General features: G+C 38.2%; 1 protein-coding gene across 6 annotated transcripts in view; it reads right to left on the bottom strand.

Annotated features, from left to right (window-relative positions):
* SMYD3 (SET and MYND domain containing 3) overlaps positions 1 to 26,780 on the bottom strand; it is a 377,644-nt gene that overhangs the window by 85,044 nt on the left and 265,820 nt on the right. The window lies entirely within an intron of this gene.

Here is a 26,780-nt window from a genome sequence, read left to right as displayed (position 1 = left end):
TATTCAGCTTATAGTGCATTCTTCCCTTGTACACTCATACAAAACTAAATTGGTTTTAGAAGACAGTGGAGAAAAATGAAAGTTCATTGCAAGAAGATACAGCCAAACCCCAAAATATCAGACTGAAGTGTCTTGGTGTTCATCTCCAAGATAGATCAGAAGTTTGTAAATGCTTAGCAACTATCACTTTCATGGGCTTAAACAAGAAGCAGAATGCAGCTCCTAATGAACTTTTAATATGTCTCAATTAATTTTTGTTGGTTTTGTTGTGGAGAGGATGGGGAAGGGACATGACCGTTTTCTTTGCTTTTTTAATATATATCTTTTATTATTTCTCGGTCAGTTATCAATGACATACTAATAAAATACTTGATGTAAAAAAAGACTACTTGTACATGCAAGTATTATGCAAAGTCCTATGCCTGTTCTGCATAACATTAGATTACTAATGACATTTATTTTCTTTAGAACAGAAATGAGATAGAGTATGATTTGGCAGATCTGAAAATGAGACCTGAAAGTTGTAGTTTTATCCATAGAATAATTGCCCAGAACAGTAAATGCACACCTCTATTTTAAAGTGGTACACTGAACAATTTAATTGTACACCTTATCTTATAGAATTGACAAATTATTATTTATGAGAACATTAACCATAAGGTGAGAAAGAAACCCTCTTTCAAAATTTCTCATAAATTCTGACAGCAATATTAATTTAAATAAATGTACATCCAGTAAGGCTTGTGTTTATTTATTTATTTTTAAACAGTAAGACAATACTATGATTGGTCTATTATTTATGTAACCCATTCAAATGTTCCCCATCAATTACCAAACGCATACATCTTAATTATTTCTTTCGTACTGGCATTGGACACAAAGTATCAGACAACTTCTAAGCAAAGATTAGTCCATTTAAAGTGGCAATTATAGTAGTTTTAAAAATATTGACTTGATTTTGGTATTTATTGAAAAAATAATGCCTTCCAGGTAAAAGAGAAAGAAAGCCAGCTTATGTGGACCTCAGTGCTCTCTAATGGATTACGAAGTAGCAGAGGTCAGACATCTCTTAGAAGTAAATGAATCCCTCTGCCTTGCAGATCTCCTATTATTACCATAAAACTGTTTATATTAACAACATTGAATATTGGAGTTATAGAATTAAGAGCTATAAAGACTATTTCATCATTTCCTAATATAAGTATGCATTCTATTGTGTGAAAAGTTTCATACACAGAAGTCACAAGAGTTTTACTTTATGGTTTTTGTAAGCACGCACTAGGTTTTTATAGGGTATAAGTAAAGAAAAATGTGAGATGAATGGATGCGCTGAGATTCAGACAACAAGAGCGTCTTTCAGAAGTAGCTCTCTGTGAGGCACTTTTTAACTTCTCCACTTTAGATATCTTCAGAGTATGCAGTTGCATCTCAATATCCCAGTGAAGTAGTGCAATACCATCTAATTTCTAATTATTTGCGGTTTCACATAGGAGACTGGGAATCAGAAGCACTCAGGACCACATCTGAAAAGGTATTTAGGCTTTAGACTAAACATAGGCAGAAGACTATGAATTTTGGGCTACATAACTTTAGTCCCAGTCCAACCAGAGGCATAAGAAGTTTCAAGTGCTCTGGGGTTTGTTTAGCTTTCTTGCAGACAATCCTTCCCCACTGTTAAGCTCAGGTATGGAAACAAGAATTAGCCATTAGTGCTCATACAGAGTGTATTACAGATACCGCCCTTTGTTGTGGTTGTTCTCTGTCCTCAGCAAATGCAGACAGAGGAAGCAAGGTGGTGGTGGTGGGAAGTAGTATCTCATCGTTTATGGTGTATGAAATTCTGACATAATGACTATCCTGCGCTGATAGTTTGCAGCTGGTAACAGGAATCAAAGATGAAAACTCCACAGTCTGGCACCTGGGGGTGGGGATGTTGGTTTTCTTTCAGATTTCTTATGAAGTTTCTAAAAATCTGAATATCCCCTACATCATTTCTGTTCACAAAACTTTTGAGAAGTTTCCAGTCTCTCAAAGTTAAAGGTGAGTCCTGCCAAGGTCAGTATTGGGATTTCAATCCAACAGCCACCATAGGAGTTAATGTTGTAGACCACACCTCACAAGAAAAAAAGGAAGAAGGAAATTCTTTTACACAAAACCTGAAGAAAAATCCTTTTTCCTAGCTTCCTAGGATTCGCTGACTTTTATGTGTAGCTCAGATACTAGCTAAAACTGGAGCATCCAGTACTGCTGAGAAGACCACAGGTACACTGCCTGTTTCAAGACAAAGTGAGGAAATTGGTTATGGATCAAAGCCCGCTATGACTGAAAGTTAACTAACCCCATTTCTATGGAAGACAAAACAAAGCAAACAATGCCTTTCTTCTGTCATGGTGTTGCTTTCAGGTTTCATCATCACTTTGCCTTTTTTCTGCTTTAACTGAACCATTTTATTCCCGATACAATGACCTTTGAGGTTCTGATTCTCTGTGAACCCAGATTTTAAAATAAGGAAGAATAAACAATGCGGGGCAATATGCTGCTTCAGAATAGAGTTTCTTCCTTACAGAGGCATGGCCTTTGTCATCTTAACTCCTGTAGAATCATCCATCTTGGTTATTTAATTTATGCTGCAGTTCAACTTGTCCCTTCTGATTCCTCTAAAAACTCTTCTCCGTCGAATGCCATAGCACTATAAATGCATATCTACATATGGAGACTGAACAGAGTACTCACAGAGTTTGCTAGACCTACAAATAAGGAAAAATGTCCACATACTTCAGAACTCCAAAGTTGCAAAGTCAAATTCCTTGCCATTTCTACAATTTCTGAAATAACACATTTCCCAGCATGAGAACTGAGGGAAAATTCTCACAGGAGATTCACAGGCTTTTCAAGTCTCCACAATGCAAAACTTTTTTAAGAATATCCCAAAGCTCTCAAGGCTTATCATCACAGATTGATTGGCAATACAATTCACCAACAATTTAAAGCGTCAATCCTCAGTGTTTGAGTTTGCACTGTGACAATAAATCCTGCAAGTTTATTTAAAAAGAATCACTATTTCAAGCAACAAACAATATTACAACATACCCTGATTGATTTAAATAAAAAGATTTGCTCTTTGAGAGTCTGCATGTGTTTTAGAGAGGTATCCTGTACCCCATAAGTTAACCCAAGAAGACGACATAATCCTTCCCAGCCTGGTAAACACACGGAGGGTAAAACAGCTTTACTGACTGACCACTGTTCTCACACATATTTCATCAGCAAACAAAACCTGCTGCAATCTGTTATGTTTTATTTCCTCTCCAAATAGCATATGAGAGCTCTGCAATTTACCTCGTAAGGAGGTCTCTGCTCCCAGGACATCTGGAGGTACTGTCTAAGCAATCTCTGCCTGTGCCAGACCCGCAGTCCAGTGGAGAGCCATGAAGATTAATTCTGGTGTTCGCATTTGACAGGGTATGAAGGATTCAGTTTGGCAACATACTGCCTTGCATTTGCATTCACTTCTGCCTATCCTAATCCAAAGCCCTCCTACTGATTGTGGGTGCCTGTGGCCCCAGTTCAGACCTCATTCATATCACTTTACACTACAGATTTGCATTTGGGTTAAATAAAGCAGACTTCGATCCGATAGCAGGACATTCCAGATTTGGGATTTCAGACACTAAGGCAATGGAAAATTTGCATAGGGGAGGCAAGGGAATAAAACAAATTATTAGTGGTTAAAGATTGCTGCACAAATCAAGTTACAAATACCAGGACTAATAATCAATCATTTTGCCTCCACGTGTCCCTGTATGTTACTGCAGCACTGTGAGGTAGTTCTTGTAATGTGAACAAGAAACCCTCAAAGAAGGATTAACAACAGACACATTGCACCAATAAGGCCAATATCATTTTCAGCTTTGATCTAGAATGACACCAGCCATCTCTGTAAATGGTGCGTCACAGCTGGCGTATTCTAACCTACCAGCAGGAAGAAAGCCAGAACTTTTCCTCCTAATTTACGAACGCAATGTAATGTAAATTAAAGATGCAAAAAAAAAACAAGTTAATGGATTATTAAGTTTCCCATTCCCCCGGAAAGGTGGCTGGATATTCCTGATCACTAGCAAATATTTAACAAAAGATGTTGGAACCAGTTCTCATGTTGTAAACAAGCTTCTCAAGAGACTCAGACATTAGCCAGGTGGAAGGGGTGGGCAGTAAATGCTATGCAAGGGACAGACTAATTCAAATGACCAAGACGTGCCCCAGAGACCTCCTAGCACCACCTCCCCCATTGTAGGTCTGTACTGATATCTCCTTCCCATTTGAGGATGAACAGATACAAGGCACAGATGGTTGATAGATCTCAAATCTGCTAATGACTTCATTTGGCACATGGAGTGCTAGGGCAACAGTGCTAAACACTGCAACAGTGCTCAAGTGCAAACGCATGGTATGCCAGGGCAGGGACAGACCTGTCAAGATCCTGTTTTGAGCATCCTTCATCCAGCTGCTTGCGGCCAGAGCCCATGGCCCCAAAAAGACCCAGGCAGGCAGAGCTCCTTCTGCTCTGAAGCCTCAGCTGTGTCCAATGCAGAGGGTAAGAGGAGAGGGGATAAGGTGGGAAGGTGTCTGCTACCAGAGTGCTGTGCTGAAAGAAGCCCCGCCACAAGGCACGTATTTCTGGCGTGTGTATATACTTACATGGTTTACTAAATCAGGAGCTTTGAATCCAATTCTCTGCTGAGAACCTCAGGACCTAGCAATCTGCTTCCATAGGAGCCACACAATCAACAGTACAGGAAGGAAGCATTAAGAGAATTGAAATAAACCAAGAAAAAGATTCTTCTGTGTTTTGTTCTAGACTGAAATCAAAACATGTTAGAATGGTTTGGGGAAAGGTTTATCTTATTTAGATTTTCAGACTATGGAAATGGGACAAGTACTTAACAGTTTGTGATACATGCTCAGAAGCCAAATTCTGCTGCAATACCATGGCATTCATAGGAGTTACATTTCTTTCACACCAGGACTGAATTTGCAATTATTTCATTTTTCTTTAAGAACAATACATCCTTTTTATCTCGTGCCAAATCATTAAGGTTTTGGCTGAATTAGAGACTATTGCTTCAGAGCTGCTTACAGCAAAGATGTGTATTTCCAAATGTTCTCTTACTTTTTTCATCATTGGAGATCTTTCTTCCTATCTACTGTCAGAGTTTCAGGCCACTTTTTGCAATCCTAGCACATAAAAGTTTCTTATGAGCGTGCAGAACTCCAGTATCCCTGGCAGATGGGTGTTACCACCTACCAGCCAGTAGACCAGATAAATTTGGCCTGACATTAACAGATGATTTAATGCAAGTGTGCTTCAGGCATCCCTTTTTAGTACTCAGCTAAGTGGTGCAATTTTGATTGGAATGGAATGAAAATAGGTCATGGCAAATTACCTCCTATCTTCTTATCCCCACACATACTTCTCCAATCCTTCAAATGAAAATATTTAGCTATGTAGCTAAATATATTTGATCACCAAGAATTTCAAAGCCATCATTACTAGGACAAATGTTATGTTTGCTATGGGCACTTTCTTTTTTTTTTTTTTTTTTTTTTAAGTGTGTGTAAGATGTAGTTACTAACTCAAGACATGAATAGCTAAAGCCTGAAACATGCAAAAACATTGCACTTTTTATGTAAAATGAAGTATCCTGAAGTTCCGTAGAACTCCCATTAAAAAATTTGTGTTCCCTGTCCTATCTTTTTACAAACTATTCTGCCAACAGTCAGAAAACCTCATGTTGCCTTTGGAGAAATTCTAGCTTTTACCCAGCTCTGCAAATACTATTATTACTGCTTTTTGGAACAGAACTTAAACACATCTATTTCTGGAGCAGAACTGGACAGAAGGATCTGCAAAGCCACTAATGGACCATATTACACTATGCATGCAGCAGCTGGCATTATTAATTGGAGTAGAGTAGAGGCATGACATCCTTCTCTTCTTCCTTATTTTCCTACTGGTAACTCCGCTCCTGTGAAACAGGGCGGAGTTATTAACTTGATTCCTGCAGCCACTGCATGCCCACCTGTTCAAAGTAAAACCACTTGCTTCTCGGATGAGATCAAACTTGATGGGCATCTGGGAGTGGTTAAGTGACTTGGTATTTGTCTTGCCTTTCTGCTTATCTGCTTTGCAATGGGTTATTCAAAAACTAAATGTGGGACTAAATATGAAAAATAAGGGTGAGATTCAGCTATGGTTCCTGGTGTGAAAATGGCATAGGCAAAACAAGACATTACTGAACTAATCTCGAGCTAAAAATGTGGTGAAATAAATGAGTATGTCATCTCCAGTACCCAGATTTCCTCATACCAGACTCATAACTGCTAGACAGCCTAAGTTTGGCAAGATGAAACCTAGCCCAAATGTTTCGGGCTTTGCTGACCTTATTCTTACAATTGCCGTATAATTGTTGCTCCTTCTGGAGGTGTTTGTTAAGCAAGACCTTCACATGTATTTCTCTCTTAAGGTTCATTGACCAAAAGTCTTTGGATTTGGTCACTCGGCTTGGTGGATTTTTGCATCTACTCCCTCCTTCCTTTTTCAGTTTTCACTTATTGCCTAGCAATATATTTTCTACTGGGGAGAAAAAAAAAAAGTGGGAGGGAAGATAAAGCCTGGGGAAAATGCTTTTCATACAATTTCTTTAAAATTGTCTCTAAAAGGAAATTCCTGAAAGCACAAAAACTTGAGGAGGAAAATTCAAAACGAGGAGAAAAACAAATTTAGAACTCTTTTCCAAACTGTGATGGCATAAACCAAATATTTTAATTCCTTAAAAATGTTTAAAAAAACCAAAACCAACCATACTTTTAAAGTTTGATTTTGATTTTTTTTTTCTGTAAAGAACACTAAATAAATTAATTTAGAAACAAGAAAGCATTTTTTGAGCAAAACTCCACAAGTTTTCTTTTTTTTTCATAAGCAGCATGTGGTTTTTTAACCATTTCTAGTCTCACTTTGCTACTTGAGTTACATCCTGAAACAGAGATGACTGGGGAATTTTAGAACTGAACATGATTTTTTTGTTGTTTTTATTAGGGTGAAAAATGCATGGAAACAACTCGCGACATCGTAAACATGTACACGTCCATGATCCCTGCAAGCAGGGCTAACTACAATATGCTCTGGTTTATATTAACCAGACAAAATCTCAGGCTTTTGTAAAGTTTGGACATCTAGGTCCAAAAGAATATTCATGTAACTGCCAGTTCCTTCTGTTTTTCTTACATGCTTTCCCACCAGACGAACTACTACTACTTTTCTTTTAACACACAGTTTCATAAAAAAGTATTATTGTTATTTTGTAAAATCATTTGGTTTTGACCAAAACAAAACAAAAAAGAATTTAAGTTATTTATATATCATTTACTTTTTAACTTTTTCCTATCATTCAAACTGGGCGACATCACTACTTTTAAAAATCAGGGGGCTAGACATACCCTTTTGTCTGTCAGTGGTCTAAGCCCTTTCTTCCCACTAAAGATTTTTAGAAATCAGTAAATAAGACAATAGCAAACATGGAGAACGTTCTTCCTTCCTGACAGCTAGCAAAACAAACATCTGCTGAGATCAGGTAGTTTCAATTACACACAAAACAGTAATTTGAAAATTACATGAGCTGTTCACAAAATGCCAGCGTAGAATTTCCTAAAGAAAATACCTTCGTTCATTTCTAAGTTTGTTAGCAATTTATTAGCACATGCCTACAAAATGCTCTTAAACTCACCTTTACTTCTTTCTTCCATAGAAAACATATGAACAGGATCATCAGACACAATGACTGATGCTACTGTCCCCTAGGAGGTGTTCTGCATCAGACAGGCTAGAGCTGGCTGTGGCCAGCAAAAAAGAGTGGAGTGCCAGATGATATCGATCAAATAGATTAAAACCAGGTGGCAATTAGAAGTTTAACAGGACAAAGTAAACCTGAAACAAAAAGCCCACTATGTAGGTAATCTTGAAATACTGGACAAGCCAGCTGATGGCCTTAACCAGATGTTTTTTGGTAAAAAAGGGTGACTGCCTATTGGAGGTGGCTTTAAGAAATCCAGGCATTGAGGAGGTGGTTAAATCAGACCCCAGTTCTAGACATCGACCTCACTGAAAGGGAGGACTGATTGCACTCAGTATGAGTGTGTACTGGCACAGAAGCACGAATATGACTGTATCAGAAAATAGCAGGATACAGAAAGGCAGAAAATGTAAGTCAAACTCCATTTCCTTTTTGGGACAAAATATAGTGTTATGTTTAAGGTAAAGATGTGATGCATAGAACAAATTAAAGCCAAAACAGTAATTTTAAGGCCTGCATAACTCAAGTGCTCTCTACTCAAAGAGTTCATGGATTTTCATAGGACATGTGCACCCATAGTATCTCTAGAAAATCACCTCCATAACAGTTTCCAGCCATTTTTTTTCCTACCACTCTATTTTGCTGGGCTATTTCAAACATTGCTCTAATCAGGAAACAGTTTAAATAATTTAATTTTTGGAATTCCATAACATTGGATATGTTTAGTCTCAACACAGTGCATACGCTTCTAGTTACTGTGAGGATAGCTTTCACGCTGATGCCACTAGTTTTCTCATTCCCATAACGTTAGTCTGACATTCTTGGACAATTCTACGTGATAATAAAACACAGACAGTCAATGACATCTAACATTACTGAAGACAATTTGCTAACATTGTGGGCTATATTTGACCATATTGGGAAGTGACAGAGTGAGTCAGGAAAAAAATAAATAATCCTGCTCTACTCCTTTGAACCTTCAGGGTGCATTTGCAGGATCTGCACCCCGGACCTAAACCAGAGCAACCCAGAGCTGCAGGTCCCATTTGTTGGCTAAGGTGGGGGATTTTGCTTGAAGGGACTCTGGATGCTACAACCTGCTCCATTCAGAAAAGCCTGGATACTTGGTACACAGCGAGGGCTATGGAAGAACCTCCCTTTCACATTTCATTTGGAGCCACTTGTGCCTTTTGAATGAAAGTACTGGTAGAAGATAACTACTTTTTTTTTTTAATTATTATTATTATTTTCCCCCACCAGGAAGAACCGTAGCTGTATTTTGGGTGAACAAGGCTTGCAGCACCTCACAGAGTCAGTACCCCAGAAACTAGCAGGGGGAATGTCACTGTCCAATCCATCAGGACTCCTTAGAAGCACCACTGCTTCAGTAGAACTGATAATAACTTCTAATATACCATTCTACCTATATCTGAACAGACCAGATCTTCCCTTGAAATAGTGTTTTACTGTACCAAATTAGTAGTAACCATTAAACAGATTTTCTTTATCATTACTATATGCTATTACTTGTTAGGCAGAAAGACAACACTTGAAAGTAGCATTAAGCCATAATTTCATTAGAGTAGCAGTCAGATTAAAGAAAATATGACTTAGTCCAAAATAAGCTCATAAAACAAGTTTAGAGAATGCCTAGCTAATGTGACATCAAGCAACGAGCTGACAAAAAAATTGCAAAATAGTTACATATAGAGTAACTTTTAATAGCACAGCTAGAATCATAGCTTGCAGACGTAAAAAGCCATGTTTCCTACTTAACAAACTCTCTTATAGTATACAGACTGTAAATTGAAGAGAAAATGATCTGTGTTTCCTCTTCCAGACAGAGAGATGCCACTTGGAATGTATAACCAGTTCCACAATTCTCAAGAGTGCAGGCTGAGCTAGAAATTTACTGGAAGACTTTTAGCTAGCATAAATTATATCAGAAATTCTAAGGATTTTAGGTATATTGGGATATCAGCAGTTTTCAGGACCTAACTGGTCAAAGCTGTAATCAACCCACTCTGAATTCAGTGTTGGCCCAGCTTTAAGCAGCCTGTAATGAAATGACCTCTCAAGATCCCTTTCTACCTCTGATTCAATCTCCACTGATTCCTCATGTTCATATTTCTGGCTCTTTGTATGCAAATATAAACCTCAAATCTATCTAATTTAAAGGAACAAATGGTCCTCATTAGATGTTAAAAGCCTGTTTTAGAGGAAGAAGTGGAAACTTTATTAGCCCTTATGTAATTGCCATTTTCTGTGAGATTTTGTTTATGAAGTTTATAACTAAGCAATCAACTGGTAGGAAACATTTCTACTCATGAGGGGCAGAGGACCGACCAGAAAATGGAAGGTGTCAGGAAGCTTTCCATTCAGATGGCCCGTGGCTTCTGTATGTCCAAGATCCTTATTCACACTCACAGCAGATGTCAGCCAACAAAACCTTTTCTGATTTCACATCGCTCCTGGTATCCCTCCTTAAGAAGGCTATGTACCACAGCGTACTGGAAGTTGAAAACCATCCCAGCAGGACTTCCTTGCTGTTTCTGATATATGATAAACAGAAATGGAAAGGAAATGAGTGGAAATCAGCTAGAGGACAGGAAGTTTGGAATACTAAGCAAGCGTACTGAAGAGTACAAAAGAGAGATAGATATCTGAAAGTAATTTGTGAATATAAAGTACATTTCTGTAATTCAACAAAATAACATGGGATTCTAATTCACCTGCTACCCTATGTGATATGCATGAGTACCTGAAGCAAAAAAAATATAAATTAGGCATTGTAAATAATAATAACTATGTTGAAGAAAGACTTTCCGCCTTCACAATTACATTATTTGATCTTTCACTCTTAAAGAAAAAAAAAAAGTATTTAATTTCGAAATGTCTCTACCAGATGCCTTTGAAATATATTATTAAAGGAAGGTTAGACAAACATTATGTTGAGCTCACAGTTCAAATGCTTGTGGGTAGCTAACTAAAGTTCACAGACCTGTATGTAATTGCTGTCTACAGGAAATACTTATGTCAAAGAAAGAATTTTCTCCTCACTCCTTCACCTTTGCCCTTCCACAAACTCACTAGCAAAGAAACCTTATAAGACCATTTCTGTGATGAACAGAACTGTGTCAGTATGAGATGAACTAAATCTAACAGCCAGGAATAGAACCTTGCAACTTCTCGGAAACATGATTTTAACAATTATTAATTGGTAAAGGACATAACTGTAAACAAATAGGCTTGAAACAAAATTTACTGTTCATTTGTTCTTGTTCAGACTGAAACATAAAATTTGCACTTACATTAATATAAATTAGCACTAACTTCAGTGGCATCAAATGAGTTACACAAAACAATAATTAGATAGCAAGAAAGTTCACGAGTCAAACTAGAATGAGAACTTCTGTGAGCATTGAAATAGGGTGATCCAACTCCCTGTGGTTAAAATTCTGTACATTTCAGACATAAATTCTTGCCATTAAACATCTGCAAACTTTGGGTTGCTTAATTCTTAATGTAAGCTCTTTACCACTAATGCCTCACATTCATATCTAATAAGGAAAAATAAGTTTTTTTTTGTTTTGCTTTGTTTTTTAAATAGACAGTAGATGTGATGATATTAAATAAACTGACTAGCCAAAGTTGGAGGGTATTTAAAAAATAGCATGCAATTTTGTTTCACCCTTATCATGAGATACTGTGAAAGGAATTGAAACTTTGCATTTTTCAAAAATGTCTGCGTTTTCCCAGCATGTAAATGATATACTGCCATTTACAAACTGACTGCTACAGCCATGTAATCTTTCATGTGAAAGTGAGAATTTTGCCTGCCAACAAGTATCAACATTTCTTTACAGGAAAAGTTGTATCATCCTCCCTCTTATATGCAGACCAGCAAAATAAATACCAGTAGTAAACCCTAGTAAGCAGATGAATACCAGTATGTTTTCATTTAATTCTCTTTAGAATACCAATATGTTTTCATTTAATTCTCTTTATCTTGTGATTTTTAAGCCAATTCAATTGTTTTCATAATCCAGATTCAAGATTTCAGAAACTTTGAGAACAGACTCAATATTTACATTTCAAAGTCCCAACATTCACTACAGTCTGAGCAAATTACAATGGTGTTGTGTTACATATTTCAAGAGAGAAATATGGATGTTTTGTCTCTACAAAACTAATTACAGATTTACAAAATACCCCTCTGATACACGGCACTCTCCTAGTGCTTCATGCTCTTTTTTACTGATATGCAGATTCACTCTCAGCAAATCTTTATCTACAGTTTACATACCCATTCCTCTGAGCTTCTCTTATTCTGTGCAAACCAGATCTTTACATACACCTCAAACAAGCAAACCTGCTAGATGAACTGTGATTTCAGCAAGCAAGAAGGAGTAGCTGGCATTTCTACCGCAGCTGACAAAACCTGGGTGACAGGAAAGAACATACTAATTGTTGGCCAATACTGTACCAGTGGAGCTGAGTGAGCTCCCCACCGCCACATCCAAAGAGAAATCTAAGTTTATACATCAAAACTCTCTTAAAAACAAGACAAAACTAAAGAAAGGGCAAAACTGAATCAGAAATATGAGCCACGAGGCATGAGGTTATTTAAATCTACTGTTACATTTCTCCTCACAGTTGGCATTTTGATGCTGGCTTCTCCTTATGTTCATACTGTTTTCTTTAAACCAGCATAATGCCAAAAAGCTACATGCCAAAATACCTTCTTAGTTGATGAATTAAATCCTTTAAAATTCATTATTATGGCTATGATTATTTAAGGACTTATTATTTCAGAGGACATTTTCCTTTCATGTAGGACTTATCTCTCATATTATTTGACTTCCCATGAAAATTTTACCTTTAAATTATTATATTTTCATAATAGAATGAAGTAAAACTGCAAATTAATTCCTAAAACCCAGACTTTTCACCTTAACAGTCTATTCATGATACAAATTCACAATACAACATGCATTTAAAATAAAAATTACCAGATGACACTACGCAAGGTTTCACTGACTGGTAGTTCTTGTGATGAGTGCCATATGAGAACAAATAAAGTAAATCCATACATTTTTCCCCACCAAAATGTGGAAATAATCATTCTTTTTCATGTCATGACAGAAAATAGTAATTTGTTCCATTAATTCCTGTTTAAGATACAGTTTTTTGTTTTTGTTTTTTTTATTATTTTATTAGTATTTTACATGCTGTGGTACTCTTGGCTGTTCACCTCAAGTATAAATCAACTGTGTGAAATTATAAAATTGTCACCTTTGGCTCACCCCAGAACAAGAATTTCAAATAAGTATCAAGCCTTCAAACACTTCCACTTCGACCACTTTCTTTCTTTTTTTTTTTTTTTTTTTAATATTGAGCTCATCCTAATAGAAACACAAAACATTTAGAAAGTCTGAATCATGATCATGAATCATGATCTGTAAGTCTTTCCATATTGAGTTCAAGTCTCTTCCCACTGAGAGTCAATTGCATCACTTCCTCTGTGACGCTGAAACAGATACTGGTGAGGGTCTTCCTATCCATGAATGAAGCACCAACTTCTCTCAAACTTCATTATTACATTTTTAACATTTTCTACTCACTGTGAAGGTAGCACCCTATCGAAAAGTCTGTTATTATCACTTGTTGGATCATTTAAATCAACTGTTCAGTTTGTATAAGATATTAAAAAATATATGAAATTTATCCCTTAGGGGCAAATTCATACTTTGAATGTGTTTCTCCAAATCACATCGCCAAGCCTCCAGTTACACATCCGTGATTTTAAACAAATTAGAAACCAGAAAAGGGAAGGTCACAAAAACTATAAAATGACTGATCTAAGAGAAATACAATAGAAAAAAAAACTACAAGAGCTAATGCATTCAAAAAAAAAATAAGTTCAAATAGATAACTTGTTTCTTAATAAGCGTTTATTAACAGTTTGGATGTAGAAGGAGCATGGAGGAAAGAACCCTGTAAAATGGCAGCCAAGGCCAGTGGCACTGAATTTCCACCATCTATGGCTCAAAGGTCTTCCAGTACACAGGCCTACAGAGAATAAAGGAAAAGGTAGAGTTTTGTTTTAAAAATTGCTACACAGCTTAATTTGCTCAGCAGTTCTGAGCAGCAAGCCAGCTCTGGCACGTTATGGGCCCATGCTCTCAAAGGTGCCAGCGCGGCAACAAAACCAGGAGCAGCGCTGCCTCCGCATGTGCCTGCAGGGCTGAAGCCTGAAGCTTCACCCACCTGCAGCTCTCAAGGTCCCCGACTCCAAGCCATGCTCACCAATCCACAAAAGTGGCCTCTCACTAAGGATGCTTTATAACCGCCAGACAACTGAGGGTACATAAACCATAGGCCTTGCCTTGTGAAGGAGACTGCATAAATACAGAGGCCTGTCCACTGAGAACTACTCACCCAGTCAGCTCCTACACATGGAGATTGCGCTTCAAATTCCCATATCATAGGAACAAATGAATGCTGGTACCTTGAGTGAATAATGATTCTCATCTGCTGTTCTGCAACTAAAAAGTTCATTTAATATCATCACCTAACTTTGTACAAACTAGTCAGATATTTGAAGTTGGGCAACTACTTCTTCCCTCTTCGCTCTTGTTCAACAAACAGGCCTTGTTTCTGGAAGCGCTTCTAGAGTTTTGTTTTCACCTGAGCTTTCTCACCAACCTCAGAAAGGCGGTTCATGGATTACTGCTGCTGTGTCTTGCCCACTTTAGCAAAGGAACCACCCTGCAACCCATGCCCCAGGAGTGGTGCATCTGTTTTCCTTAAGTATTGAGGTTCTGGTTATGACAAATTGTGTCTAAAGACCCTGCAATGAGATTACTCTAAGAAAAGTAATATTAATCAATCTTATTTTTTATTGAACAGCCACTCAATTTTCATGATGAATCTATCCATGGGGAGGATCCCCAAACCAAAAGAGTCAGACTCAGCCCCAGGACCTGTGCAGGAGATGGGAACGTGACAGTAAAAACTGTGCAGGGCAGCTTTTGTACACATTGCTTGTTGAAAAACGTATCACTGAGTAATATTCAGCAATATTTAATGAACTGAATGCAGAAGTCTTTTAACAGAGGAAGTATGTTAAAGTGAGAACTCAAGCGTAGCAAACTCAGTTTCGATATCTAAAGGATGATCTGTTTATACCATAATACTCCCATGAGACTGGGCAGCAATGGCAAAGGGCAGGGAAGCTGAAGGGTTTTAGGAGAGCTGCATTAGTACTGGCACGTGGAGAGATGGAAGCACAGATGATTTTGTCAAAAAAAAAAAAAGATTGGATTTCTATGTAAACCCAATATTTTCAAAAAAGCCCTATTTATACAAAACCAACAAATCTGCTCCAAGGAGACACACAAAGAGATGACTGCAAAATAAAGCTCACTTCTATTTACCCAGACTTCTCTCTGCAAAAATCTTTTCTGGATTTGTGTGCATGACTACAAATATACTATCATGTCACTCTGGGTATTTGTCTAAAAAAAGAGATGTTATTTAATGATACATGCTCTTTGGCTGAAATTTAGCCACAAAGCCACACATTTTGCAAACCAAGTATCCATAGTAACTAACTGCACAATAACTGACCATGGGTATTTATCAGTTTCAAAATTATTCACAAATGAAACTGTTACCTATTTAAATTAAGCCTGTACATTTAATGAGCTTAAGTCCATTAAAAAAAAAGTTTATCCTAATTAGAGCTCAGTAAATAATTTTCAACAAATCATTTACCCTCCAAAAGCAGATTCTGCCTTTACTTTTGGAATGCCTAAAGGTAAATCATGGATGCGTCAAAATTCACTCAGAATCAGCTCAAACCTTTCCTTTTGTTACTATTTTTGAACTCAAGGAACCAATCATGAACTAAGCAGTAAAAATTCACACTCAAATACTGAAATTGTGACAGTTGCTGAGTCTGTAGATACATTTGGTGGCTTAAAAACTGAAAATACTGTGGCTTATTATTGTGGTTGCATTGCAGCAGGGATGCTGAATGAAAATTACCATCAAAAGGCAAGCTTGAAGAAGCCTCTGGAGAGCTGCCCTGCCCTAAAATAGCACCAATTAATGGAACAATGAATGTTGGAAAATATTAATACTTCGGGTTTTTTTAGCCCACACAGAAATTTTTACCCAGAGAATCCTGCAAATTATGTTTTCAAGTATTTTGGAGGGGTATTTTTCTTTTCTTCTCTCATCATCTTCTCATTATTGGAATAAAAACTCCTTAAACGTTTTCTGAGTAGAACTGGAATCAAAAATTAATGCTTCAAATCCAGGAAGTAAAATAATGGAATATTACATTATGTAAGGCAGAAAAATGAAAAAGTAATGTTTTTAAAGAACCTTTCCTCCTTCCAGCTTCTCACAAAGCTTCTCTTTCTTGCTTCTCATTTTGGCATTTCAGTTGTGTAACTACAAGTTGAAACCAGAGTTCAGCAGGCCTGAAATAATATTTGCTTGAATATATGTAGCTTTATATTTTTATTTGCTCAAGAACATCAAACAATGCATAAGTGTTAATTAGTTATAACAGGCCTGTGAAGAATGGAAGTGCAGAACTGAATCATGGAGGAATTGAATGCAACACCAAGGCCACACAGCACACCAGCAGCAGTTGGGCATACAAAGGAATTTTGTTCAGCATCTCTGACTATATCCAAAAGGTTACAGTTAAAAAGAAAAACAAAAACAATTTTCTCTAGAAAATAATAGAAGCATAAAATCCGCAATTGAAATTGGATTTCTGTCTTTACATTTCTCTGTGGCAGACGTCGATGGTTCTGTGCTGCAGTACAGCTGCAGGCAGAGTGTTGGTAATGCTATGCCAGTTAAGGGGCTGTGTATTATTTCACGTCCTCTGTCTTGACAGCGTAAAGCTGTGAAATTGGCTGGTAGCTCCAATGTACTTCTCTAGTGCATTTTCAATCTGCATTTGCCTTTCTCCATTTATGCAGATCACTGCCTAGCTGTTAACTGCCATTACAGAGCACGCTCATCATACAGTAAAAATTAAACTAACATAAAAAGAGTAGGGGATGGAATCTCCTCAGCAGCCAAAATTTATAAAACACCAGAGCTCTTTTTAAAGCTTAACTATAAAGCTGGAGGGGAAAATCCCGAAGAATCAGGGATGAGACCAAACTACCACAGAGATTCCCTGCAGCCCACCTTGTGCACTCAGTGCAATGGGGCTTTGCCTCTTGGCACCTGCAGCACTGAAGTCGAAGGGGTGCCCCCTGTGGTGAACAACCCACCTGGGCCACACTGGGTAAGGGGAATGTGGCAGCAGGGACTGCCCTGCCTATGCCCTCAAACGCAGGCAACTCTGTCAGGGCAGAAAGGTACCTCGGAAGGCACCCAGCACTGAACTTGTCAGGGCCACAATTTAATATGGAAACTGACACAGCTAGTACACTTTTCTGCATGCCCTGTTAGAGGTCATGTTCTCAGAACACTTGTACTGTCAGATAAAAAGCTACACGTCCACTCCTGCCTCCCACAGAGCTGAGAAAAAAGCACCTGTTCTGAGGAGCAGAGGCTTCATGGTACCGCCCTCATCTTGACAGACACCAGGAGGCCCTGAGGCAGCCACAGGTCTCCCAGGAGCAGACTTTTAAGTGTGACAGGTGCTGCCTGTCAGGGCCCTGAGGACACCAGGAGGTCCCCCCCCCAGGCCTCCCCAGCTTGCCCAGGACCCCCATGTCAGCCCCACCAGGGCTCAGTTCCTGCCCTAGTAAGGCTGTAGCAGGGCCAGCCTCCAGCTCCCCACAGCCCTGCCCTGCTCTGCTCAGCCATGGCTGGGCCTAGCCCTGCAGGCCCATGTCCCAGTCTCAGCCTGTCCCTGTGCCCAGGGAGGTGCCCAGTGCTTGGGGCTGGGGCTGCCCTGGTGCCCTCAGCTTCCTGCTCCTGGCTGGGGTGGTAGGACGCTGATGAGGTGAAATCCCAGACAGAGGGAGTCACCAGTCCACACAGTGCCAGTTTACATTGCTTACTTTCTTTGGTGAATCAGGTCATAGCAAAACTCTGCTATGAAAACATTACAGTACTTAAGACATCATTGTGACACATAATTATGCCAGACTGACAGCAAACACTTTCAGGTCCTCCTCCCTACCCTCATGCTAGAGGAGTACACTCAATCAATTAAACTCCAGAAAGAAGGTCTACTGGAAAACTGCTGCATAAACAGGTGTCACTAGAAAAACACAGAGCTTCTGTAGAATGCTAAGGCTTTATGGTTTTGGTTTTCGTTGTTGTTTTGGTTTGGTTTACATTGAAAAAAGAAAATGAGACAAGGCTGTCTTTCCCCTTTCCATAGTTTCATGAAGAAATAACCCTCAATCAGGTTATAGTTTTGCTATGACAGAAGAGGAAGACCTCATCATCAAACATGTATTTCCCAGAATTGTACTCTTCTCTATATATTGAAAGCATGTGCAGTTTCTGGCTCCTATACAACATATCTATAATGAAATTTAGAAGAAAGAAAGTATTTCTAAGACTGGACAGTGAGAGAAATAATATATTTGTAGGGCATCTATAAATACATGTAGGAAAACAATGCATGTGGGAAAATAATATACATAGAAAAGCATTCACTACTATCCATTTTCTGTGGACAAATAATATGAGCTGTTTTTCTTGGAATCATTGAAAGCGCACTATGAAACTATGTTATTTGCCACTCTAGGGGAAGCAGATTGGGATGAATGATATAACTGACTTCCATGGGTTGTTTTCACAGTAGGCCGCAACTAGAGATTAATTCAAATCAATATGTAATTTAAAAAAAAAAAAAAGAAAAAAAGAGAGAGAGAGAGAGAGAGAGAAAATACATGGTCTATTTTGGTTTCAGATCATATACCCATTTGCTAAATTTTACTTCATATCTCAAAAATTAACAATATCAACAAATCTTTGGTGCTCTGAAACCTTCATAGATGCTTTAAAAGTTATGCATGCTGGTGTTAAAGCATACTGTAGGGCTTTCTATGAATTATGCCAAAAGTACAAGGCTTTTTTTTCAGGAAAATAAGACAATTCTAATATAGTTATGTCAAATTGTGCTTCACAGAAATCATAGTCTCACCAGAAATATGAGTTTTCTCTTCTAGGTATGGTCCATAAGCCTCAATGACAGCACCAAGGAAAGGACAAGCAAAAATTCCTGCATGATTCATGTTGCTTTCAGGAAATCTCCCTCAGCCCCCACACAAAACATAGTTGAAAACAGCTCTGTAGATGCCATAAATTTAAATGAGTGCAATAGCATTCACATTAGCATCACAGAAATTACATTACCAAAAATGTATGATTTTAATGAAAGCAGTGTTTTCAGTTGGATGGCAGAAGTACCTGATCATATGTTTTACCCAGACAATACCTGTTTTGGAGATGATACCAGAAAGCAGCTGCAGTTTACACAAGCCAGAGAAGAATAACCTCTGTAGGAAGGAGAGAATGAGTTTGACAGTAAACACTTTAAGGATAATCTGTAGGCTAAATTCAACTGATATTTTGTCAGAAAACACCCTGTTGCAAAATCCAAGTATTTTGCAGAAGTGCCAGATTCATGCAACTGCTGCAGTAATACTGGAGAGCACATTTAACTATAGCAATAGCCTACATGAGCTTTTGGGAGTTTTCTGATTTTTTTTTTTTCCTAGGAATTTCCTCTTTGTAAGAAAATTTTTATAGTGAAGCTTCATTCTAAATTGACACAAGTCAGGCACTTAGAGTTTCACCAGTTTCAACACAACAAAGCACATCCAACATCACAAAACTGTTCTCATAAAAGGGCAACAAAGATGGTAAAAGGTCTGGAGAGCAAGACACATGAGGAGTGGCTGAGGTCCCTTGTTTTGTTCAGCCCAGAGGAGGCTGAGGGGAGGCCTCATGGCGGCCTGCAGTTCCCTTACGAGGGGAGCGGAAGGGCAGGCGCTGAGCTCTGCTCTCTGGGGACAGCGACAGGACCCGAGGGAATGGCATGGAGCAGGACAGAGGAGGGTCAGGCTGGGCGTTAGGGAAAGATTCTTCACTGAGAGAGTGGTTAGGCAGGCTTCCCTGGGCAGCGGTCATGGCACCGAGCCTGTTGGAGTTCAAGAAGTGTTTGGACAATGCTCTCAAGACACAGGGTCTGATTTTTGGGTGGTCCTGTGTAGAGCCTGTGTTGGACTTGATGATCCTCGTGTGTCCCTTCCAACTCAGGAGGTTCTATGGTTCTATGAACTACAATAAATTTTTCTAACAGTGTTGCTAAGTAGCTTGCATATCATATTATTAGACTAATTCGATTTCTCATTTGCACTACTAACCAGGAGACCACTGTGCTAATGTAGCCATACGTGTAAAGGTTAGGCCCATCCACCTTCTGAGGTGCTGGCAGTACTGAACCATATACTCAACTGATGTATATTGGTACATTTGAAGATTTCAGATGGTACTGTTACAATTTAGAACAGCAAAGGATCCATCAAACAGTGATGAAAACGTGGTATAATTGGGGAGGAATTTGGTTGCTTTCTTTGTAATGTTAAACATCCAACCTAGGCCCAACTCACTTGTTGAATTCTTGTTATATGAGATTCACTCTCATTTTGACAGGAATCTTTGCTAAGGTTGGGATGAATTAAACATTATCACAAGAAAGAAAATGGCAATAAGAACATTAATTGGTAATGACAGCAGATTCATGATAGCATCCTCCTTTAATGTAGTGTAGTAGATTTTCCAACATGTGAACTCTCTGCTCTGAGAACACTAAAAAATAAAACCAACTAACTCTTTTACGTACTTCAGGAAAAAATCATCAAAATGATCAAATAAAAATGTAGAAGATTTATCACAGAGGCCCTTGACCTCCAAAACAGCTTTTCAAACCAGTTAACTTTCTGTCTTGAAATTTAAAAAAAAATTTCTTATGCTTATCTCAGACTGTGTGGGTGGACGAATGAAATCAAGTGTCTGTGAATCTCTCAGAAAGATATGATGTCTCTGTTCTCAGGCTTTAACAGTAATTCTTTTTTCTTTTCTTTTTCTTTTTTTTTTAAACCAACATGCTTGATAAATGATACCGTTTTCACTATCATTTTAAATATTCAAAAGAATGTGAATAATTATTTTCTAAAAATAAGCCAGATACAATCTCTGTCTAGGTTTTTTAAGTGTCTAGCTGAAGCCCTACTTTGGCAGCACTCGTAATATCTGAGCACTTCCCGAATATCATTCTACACTTTGTATCCTGGAAGCCCATCTCGTTCCAAAAGCTGCTCCAACCAAGTACATTTTTGTTTATGGTCCTATTCAGCAAATCTGTTTCTTGTGAAGGGAGCTCTATGGCTACACAGTGCAATTCACTGATCTCCGAGAAAACACAGTGCCTGTGTTGATCAGCATGTCTCACACTGGATGAATGAATCTTAAATGAGCATGCTGGCTTGTGACTTGCTCTTCCTTCTAAAACATGCCAAAATTATATTTATATAGATCCTTTTAATAAAGAAATATCAATACTTTCAAGACTTCCTGAGAAAACTTCCCAGTTCTTTGATTGCTTGCACATTTTATCACATTCTTTACATAAAGATGTCAACATCTAACACTTCACTGACTTCAGTAAACACAGAAAATGCACAGGTAGTAGGGTACAGAGGCCACACTGTCCACAAGTGCACAGTGCTCAATGCCTGTGCCAGAGCCACTGGCCTGGCTGGTATATTGCCATGCACCTGCACTGGAAAACGAATATAAAACCATCAGCCGCCTCCAGTGCCGTGCACACTTCCCTCAACAAAATTCATTTTCTGAAACTTCTAAGAGTCAAGTGTGCAACCTTCTACTTATACTGTTAGATGAATTTGAGTTTCAGGTAGTTGTAAGCAACTTCAGACTTCATCCTGAAAAAAACAGAATTACCTAGATATTTAAAAGAGTAAATTGTAAGGTATGGGCAGATGATCATGAACTGCACAGTAATTTAAATTAGCCAAAGTTTATTTGTCATGACATAGAAGCATGAAGCAATCAGTTACTGCATCTCAGCTCAAGGGTGGTAACTTCTTAAGACATGCTAACTTAATCATTTACAATCATCTACTCATTATTCTAATTTACATGACATTGCCTCAGCAAATAGATTACGCAGGTTGCAAATGACCTGTGGGGATATTATTGTATTAGTTAAAATTTTAACAATGCAAATTAGGACAGGCCTTCGGCTATACATTCAGTCACAAATCATTATTCTAGTGGAATAGAATGCAGAATATCTGACATGCAAATAGGGCTTCCAGGAACTGTGGCTCATCAGTAAAAATATGCCAGCTACTGCCTTCCTGATTTTCTTTTTCAGTGTCACATAAGAAAATAGAACAAAAAGACAGTGGATATAGAAGGAGAGTGAAAAAGACAGTGAGCGAAAAGGCATGGTGTTGTTTGGTTGCAATCCTTACTAATTTTTCCAGTTAAGGAAGAGTGAAAATCTAAGCACCAATTTTCAAACCTTTTACTTGCCACCTACTTCCTCTGTGGCTTTCAGCAAATCACTTACCCTCTCTGTGACCCAGAGCTCTGAATTTAATAAAAATAATCTCATCCAAGGCTATAGCTTTGTACCCCAGTTTTCTTTGCTTTCTTGCATGTCCTGTGAGGATTACAACACCATTTCATAACAATGTGTTGCAACAACAACAACAACTCAGGCTGTTCATTCATTAAAAAAAAAAATAAAAAATTAAATCTCAACTTTAATGAGAAGAATGCCTCCCCCCCCCCCAAAAAAAAAAAAAGTCAAATACCATCTTTCAGAAAAGAACAAGAAATGAGCTGTATTTCTCTGAGTGTTAATCTTATGTTCTACACCTTGCCCTTTCACACCCTGTTTTCTGCAGTAAATAAGCCCCAAGTCCAGCTACGGACAAAATTCTTGGAATGCCAAAGGTGTTCATCTGAAATAAACCCAAAGAAAGTAAGTATCAGTGCTTCAAATGTATCTGAACTGCGAAGCAGAATTCACTGACTTTGATTAGACTGTCTCACACATTTGATATACAGATGCCAATTTCTCAAACGCTGCTTTGTAAAAATGTATTTGTGTGAAAAGATATCCAGAGGTCTTTTTTTTTTTTTTTAAACTATTTTGGATAATTCTATCTTGTATTGTTTATTGGTAAGAGCAATGACCTTCTGTGATGCTGCTTAACCAACTGTTATTTCCAATTAGTCTAGCGAAGAAAACAGCAGGGTTTCCTAAGCGTAGCTTTACAAGGTAGCAGATTCTTGAGTGACAGGTGAAATTACTATAGTTTTGCCTATTGTAAATGAAGTATTCATCATTGAAAGATTGTTTTAACTCAATTATACTTCCATCCAAGAGGAAAGAACAGTATAAACATCAGACATGAAGTTCTTAAAGAAACTCTCAGTGCTTTATGGAAAGAACGGTAATAGTGGAAGTTCTTTCAAAAGAGACCATGCTGCAATTTCACATGCTTGAAACCTGTTGAGGAGTTTCCTTGCCCTTAATAAGATCACAGAAATGTAATCATGAACCAACACCATTATCAAGCAAACAGTTTGACATTTTTTAATGTGTCTGGTGATGCGTGGGTAAGAAGTGCCTAATTTACATCCCTACAGGCAATTTCTTACTAATGTGTGCCAAGCATCCCCCAGCAAAAAACAGTTCACTTATTGAGAAGTAAATTCTGTCTCTAAGGCTCATCTTGTCCTTTCAAATCAGAAGTGTGATGTCACCAGAAGTCGAGAAGAGTATAATAACATCTGCTGTTGCAGGCAGATGCCCAGTACTGCCGTGACTAAGCTTTCTGTCTTTAATGTCTGAGCTACAATATTCAAAACCATCATGTGCTGGAGTTGGAAGGACAAACATTACACTTGGTCTCTGCACAGACCAAAAGGAGTCACGACAAAACAAAACAAAAACCATTAGTTTGCTCATCAGCGCAGAACTAGGTACAACCTATCTTGTCTTGCATCCTGTGATTAAGAAAAACAACATTACTTCTTCATTATCAGCATTAGAGTAGTGAAGAAACACATTCCCTATGTCCAGTAGGTTAACTCAAGCTATAAACCACAAGTGACCAACACAAAGCTCATGGCAGTCAATGGAAAAATTCCCAACTTCAGTCTTTTGATACATTATTTTCATATACACTTCTGAGAGCTGATGATTTGTGGAAAATGAAAGAGAATACATTTTCATAGTATTATTTATGCAGTCCTTTGGCAGAGTAACATCTGTGCTCTGAAAAGGAAATCTGCCTTACATTCCTAAGGACTTTTCCTCTAATTTTCATTTTTAAAACATTGTATTTTAATAGCAATAATCTTTGAAAAAAAAATCAAAACACAGAGATCATAATCCATTAAATATTGGCTATATTGTGAAACAGCATTTCCACTGCTGCTGGTAAAAGGAATATTTCCTTAAAAAACAACCACATATACACTGAAAGTAACTGAAAATAATAATAATATGGGTTAAAATCATCCTCAGAAGCACTCAACAGCAGTATCAAAATTATTTACTGAGCTAAGCAAAATTATATTCAATTGCCTACATATTCAGCATTACCATCCTTATTCTATTTCATTTTATTCTGGTCCAGGAAGGTCCAGTCAAAGGCACTCATGACTCTAAAAAAGCAACACTAGAAAGATCATCAGTGTTCCTAAGACAACTGTCTATGTTCTGACAGGAGAGATAAAAGGTCCAACTCTACCATCACTTTCTACTTGCCACAGCATCAGCTGCTGAGACCAGCACAACTGCACTTCACATATTTTCTCTCCTTAAGCACTGCATCCAGTGTGGTGCCAAGTAGTGCTACATGTTCATCAACACAGGAAAAAGCTAGATTTAGAGCTGCCCATGACGGATGAAGTTCAAACCTACTCTTTTTTATTACAATGCTAATTGCAAGTTTTAGACTCTTTCTAATTAACTGCACATCGCAAGATAGTTACCGAGACAAGAAAACTCAGTCAAGTAAAGGAAAGTTTTCTAAATTGCAAACTGGAGATGAAATCACGCTGATCTTCTGAATGATGCTACAACATCTTGGTCTCACCAGCTGTTCTCAATTTGTCTTCCATCTGCTTTTTAACTGATAGGTTACTGTGCTAGGACTCTTCAGCCTCTTCTCTACACTAGGAATAACCCTCCCAACTTCCAGACTGACCTTGGCCAGTAACCTCTACTAGCATCAGCTGTGGCACAAAGGGCCCTTGCTCTTTCTGCTGTACCTCAGAGCACACATTTATGTCCATTTCTTCATGTGAAGAACAGGTCCTCAAATACTAAATAGCACGTTATGGTTGTGTGGGTACACTGAGTGAAATAATGTGAGGGACAGGCATCTAGTTGTGCTATCACCTTGACAGCATTTAAAATGGAAGGATGAACATATTTATTGAGGATATCTATTGAACAGTTATGAAATATGTCTATCTGCTAAAAGCATCAGTTTGGGGAAAAAACAACCAAACAAAACCAAAACAACCCACCACCACTACCAACAAAACAACACTTGTGTCTGTGTTTTATTCAACTGCACGGGAAGAAAACAGGATGACTCGCCTATGCAAATGTATATCCTGAAACATTAGGCAAAACTGGTGCATTTTCCATTTAACTGCACAGTATTTTTCCTGGTGTTTTGGTTCACTGAAAACCACTAAATGGCTATATACTTATAAAAGAAATCAGTCTGCAGGAGCCAGAGAGCACAGAACAGCATAGTCCACTAACCTGTCCAGTAAGGGCCACATGGTGGGTTGACCCCAGCCAGCAGTAAGCACCCCTCCTGCATTCATTCCCCACCTTCCACCCCAACCCAGCAGGATGTGGAGGAAGGAGAACACGAAAAGCAAAAGGAAACTTGTGGGTTGAGTATGGTGTTATATGGCTTGGAATAACCCTTTGGTTGATTCAGGTCAGCTGTCCCAGCTGTGTCCCCTGCCAACTTCTTGCCAGAACTTGTCTTTCCAGGCTGAACAGCTCCAACTCTTTCAGCCTCTCTTCCTAAGAGAGATGTTCCAGCCCCTTGATCATCCTCGTGGAAAAAGGGGTCTGCTTCTTTTTCTTTCTTATAATTTTTAATATGTTTGCTATGGTTAAGTTTAAGGTCTTAAATTAATTGTTGTTAGGAAACAGAAGGTGAACCTGTCTGACTTCACTCAGCAGACAAATAAGTCATTCAGCTGAGCTGTGAGAACTTCAGATTTCAAATCCTTCATTCTGTCCATAAAAGGCCAAAAACTCATTCAATAAAATTTTTCATTTAACATTTCACACATTGGAAAGCACCAAAATTAAGAAGAGTCCAGCCAGTGATCCATGTCAACCTACAGTATGCACAGCATGCTTGAAACCCAACATCTTCAGATATTTGTATCTCCCATTTAGTTGGCACTGTGTGAAGATCTGGGCCGCTCAAAGGATGTCTAGCACGGCAAGACTAACATCAGGAATAGAAAACTGTATCATTGGGAGTTTACAGTTGGAATTGCAAGTGCAGGTTGAAGTCATGAAGAATTATTGTGCTAAAAATTCTAGCCACATGAAGAACAGAAAGTTTAAAGTAATTAGTTGAGATCTATTTTATCAAAAATCTTTTGTTATTGGACAGCTCTCAACCTTAAGGGAAAAGATGCAGAAAGATCTAATGGTTGGAAGTTCAAGTTAGCTGAGACAGTTTTCAAAAAGTTATGAGAGACATGGAAAAGTTCTCCTGCCTTTGCACTCCTAGATCCAGACATTATGTCTTTCCAAAAGATACTGTTTTATTTCAGCCTTAAATCATTGGTCTTGATGAAGGAATTGGAAGCAAAATGTTGCAGCCCATGTTTCACAAC

The sequence above is a fragment of the Anser brachyrhynchus genome (genome assembly GCF_964034855.1).
Source record: "Anser brachyrhynchus genome assembly, chromosome: 3".
Lineage (NCBI taxonomy): Eukaryota > Metazoa > Chordata > Aves > Anseriformes > Anatidae > Anser > Anser brachyrhynchus.
Note: the sequence above shows the minus strand (reverse complement) of the source record. Positions and strands in the feature narration are given on the sequence as shown.